We start from the raw sequence: 4221 nt of genomic DNA on the forward strand, positions 1-4221 counted from the left end.
AATAAACGCTGAATGTTTACTTCTCCAGCAAGATGCTTGAATTATTTCGAGGCGAACCTCATAAGCATCATAGTTGTTTATAACCAGAAGCCTGGGCGACGAACAAATACGACATTGGAATTTTAGTACTACATGCAGGACCACAAAGGGTGAATCAAATTTTCCACGTAACAACAAATTAGAAGAAAATAGTATTCAGTTTCTAATAAGTAAGTGTTTGAATGGAGTCACGCCTGGTACAAGTTTTCAAATCTCTCAGATAAAGGGTTTACCAAGTTTTTCTTCTCCATAGTACTCTACACCAGAATTTGTTTGATTGTTATTGTTCTTGATATATTGAACAATTTAATGTTGACAATTTGTTTTGGTCAAAGCTAAGGAACTTGGCTCCCCCTGCACTAAATGTATAAATACACGGAACAAATACATTAAATTGCCATTTAAACACATATCTCATTTCATTAATATAAAGTGTTATATATTAAGATATAAATCAAAATAAAAAATGCAGGTCAAGCAGATTAAATAATCTCGCTCTTTTTAGAGCTTAGTTTTATGGACGTTGCATGTTTTAGAACCAAATTATTATTTTTGTTTTCTTCAATCAAACAATGGTATATGATTGTATGCATACGCGATACGTGACAAGGAAAAAATAGGGCGACGGGAAGAGGGATAGATGAGAGAGAGAGAGAGAGAGAGAGAGAGAATACTGAAAAAAACTTTTAGAGTGAAGGGATCAAACAAAAATTATATTTCCTGCAAAGGCAGGGGAACATAAGATGTCACAAGAATACAACCTGAAGCTTGAAGGCAAATAAAAAATATAAAAACACGAATGAAAAGGAACAGATGAAAAGGAGAGAAAAGAAATATGCCTGACATCAAAAGAATTAAAAGATATGGAGATCGAGAACGAACGTGTATCACAGCGTGAACAGTCTAACTAAAGTGTACATTTGCGCTTGATTAATCTACAGTCAAACCTGCGCGTATACTCCACTCTCAAACAAATTCCAAATATTCATCGAATGCCACAAACTAGTAGGTGAGACGTTTTCATTATTTGTATTGGTGTTAGTGGGCAGACTCCATACACAATCCGATAATCCTAGTTTTAACGTAATTTCACTTTATTTTATGTGTGCAGTATGTATAGTAAGCAATTTTTGTCTTCATATGGTCACCCTATCTGATCAATATGCAGGTTTTGTTGAGGTGGAGCTGAAAATGGCAGTTGAGAATCCATTCAATTTCATTCATAACACGATATCATTCGTTGATGCAATTAGTTAAGAACGTCTGTATGTTTTGCATAATGGAAGACGCTTGTTTGAAAGTAATTATGCCAGCACGGTCAGTATAACTAAGGTGTACGGTTGCGCTTACGTAAATCAGTACCCTCAAACCTGCACGTATGATCCACTGACAAATAAATACCAAGTTTTCATCGGATGCCACAAACCAGGTGAGACGTTTGAATGGATATAAAATATCAGTGTTGTAGGACAGGAAGTAAAGGGAAAACTTCCCTAAGAATACTTTAGGAATAAAATAATATTTAATGAATCTGCCTCAAGCATCATTTTCTTCAAGTTTAAATGAGTAACAAAAAACATCATAATTAATAAAAAGTGCTTATTGCTTGTGCTTATTTTGGCTGGGTCTTTATTTACTTGTTCATTCAAATTACCAACATACTCAGGGAAGCCTGTTCAAGTGAAACAGAAGTTACACCCAAATGGTTCAAATATAAACACATATAATAAATGAAGAATGAGTTATAATAACAAGAAACACATACAAAAGTGTGGCAATTCCGTTTGGGAAAGAGGAAAATTACAAATTCTACTTTTGATCCAACTTGAATAATTTATCATTTTCCATGTGGCTAACAAAAAACTTATAATGGAACTGAAAAAACTTTTTGAAATAGCTTTTACGGTTTTCTGATAAAATTATTTGAAGTTTGGGGTATGTTAGGGGTTACAATTACATGATCATAGTTTTAATTTGATCATAGGTTCAAATATAAACACATATAATATTGAAGAATGAGTTGTAATAACAAGAAACACATACACAAGTGTTTTTCCGTACAGTTCTTGTTTACATAATATTTATTAAAATATAAAAACATTAATGCAAACATATGCACAACTTAGATGTATGATAGTCAAGTCGTAATAATGAAACACAATGGATGACTAACTAAATAAGAACAATGTTTGGATTCGAAAGTATATGTGGGCAATTCCGTTTGGGAAAGCGGAAAATCGCAAATTCTAATTTTGATCCAACTTGAATAATTTATCATTTTCCATGTGGCTAACAAAAAACTTATAATGGAACTGAAAAAACTTTTTGAAATAGCTTTTACGGTTTTCTGATAAAATTATTTGAAGTTTGGGGTATGTTTGGGGTTACAATTACATGATCATAGTTTTAATTTCTTAAAATTCAGTGGAGCAATGAATTTAAAACGTATTCTTCTATATTTATGCCTAATTGAACAACATCACAAATAGGAATCAAGTTCAGCTAATCATTTTCTATAAAAAAAAAATGACAAAAATTACCCTTAAAATGGCGTTATTTTGTAACCAAAATCTGAAAAAAGTTTTACTTACAAAGTTATTTTTACTTATTTATGTTGTAGTTGCAAATTATCTTCCTTTATCTACCAACTAAAAGCCCTAAACATCAATTTTGGAGGTATCAATGTATTTCCTATTAACACAGGTAACGGAATAACATGGTAACGGAAGTACAAGAGGCATCAGCACTAGTTATGAGTTGCATGTTTTGCAAGAGATGGACCTGCTGCTTCATGTAAACATACTGTATGCGGTTTTTAAAAATTCATATGTATTTTGCCCTTTTTTAAGTATTGGCTCATTACATTAACTGTCTAATTGAAGGCTAATGATATGGCTTTGATAAAAAGATAAATTTAATTGATGTATCTTTAACTTGTTTTAAATTCGCATAAATACTACAAACAAGGCAGGGAATTTTAAATGTGTTTATTTCCATTTGATTCTGAACTTATAATTATACCAAATCTAGCTTTTATCTTATGATACCTTTTGATTTAAGCATGGAAATACTTTATCATTATTTCACGTAAAAGGCAATTTTAAACAGTGCCTTTTCGGATTTTTATTCTTCACTGATGACATCCAATCTATCAAAAAGATTTTATTTCATTAGATGTTGGATAGCTAAGACCACAGCGAACTAGCCCTCTTGCAGAGGGTGAATTTCCATACTGTACGTACTGTACATATGTGACTAAGGGAAGGGGGCAGGGTGACTTTGACGATGTCTGCTAGCGCACAGAGAAAATACCCTTGTTTTAAACGACTAGATGGAGGTCGAAGAACATGGTCTAATCTACCAACAAATGATATTTCATTACAAGTTTATGGATGGAACAACTTTATGTTCGTAGGAACATAGCGAACCATATTAACAAATTAGTTTTGATTCCGGTGCTAGATTTTGTGGATTGAAATTGTAGTATAGAATTATCTGACGAGGTTTGTAATTCATTTCGAAAGAATGATAACCGATGCTCCCTCCAAAGCCCTATGTCGCAAAATTGTCATAGCACTTAAGCGTTTTTGTAATTTTTGTTGTAGTTTGAAAATGTTTAAATGCTTAAAGAGAAGGTTCATTGAGTTTAAAAACTAACTTTATGGTTATTATTGTAAAGTTGAAACTTTGATTGGACGAAGTTATCAAAATTTAATGCTTGGAAACATTCGAAGTAATGATTATTATCAATTACAAAACGCTTAAATACAGCCCCGGTATAGCGCCTGAAGAGCTCTCCAAATGCTGCTGAGATGTGTGACGTCATATGCTGAACATGATTTGCACAAGCAGACGATGTCCTATGACATCTTACACATTTTCAGTGCGTGTTTTGGCATCTTCTCGTCAGTTATTTCTTCAACTCCACTACTGTCAGGCTAAATGTTCAATACATTGCCTCACTCTAAATCGCGCGCATGGTTCATGTTGATAACAAAAAAGGAAGCGATACAAAAAATAAAGGAATCCGTCGCTTAGAAACAAATTATGAGACGCCATTGTATTTCAGATGCATACATCGCGGTGTGTTCGGCGTTTCAAGAGGAAACAAATGCCGTCCATGCTATTATTCCGGGGCTTACAATTTGAAAGTGTCATTTGTTGTATCGTTAGTTAACCCCT

Source organism: Strongylocentrotus purpuratus, unplaced genomic scaffold (assembly GCF_000002235.5).
Source record: "Strongylocentrotus purpuratus isolate Spur 01 unplaced genomic scaffold, Spur_5.0 spur5_scaffold_17, whole genome shotgun sequence".
NCBI classification, from domain to species: domain Eukaryota; kingdom Metazoa; phylum Echinodermata; class Echinoidea; order Camarodonta; family Strongylocentrotidae; genus Strongylocentrotus; species Strongylocentrotus purpuratus.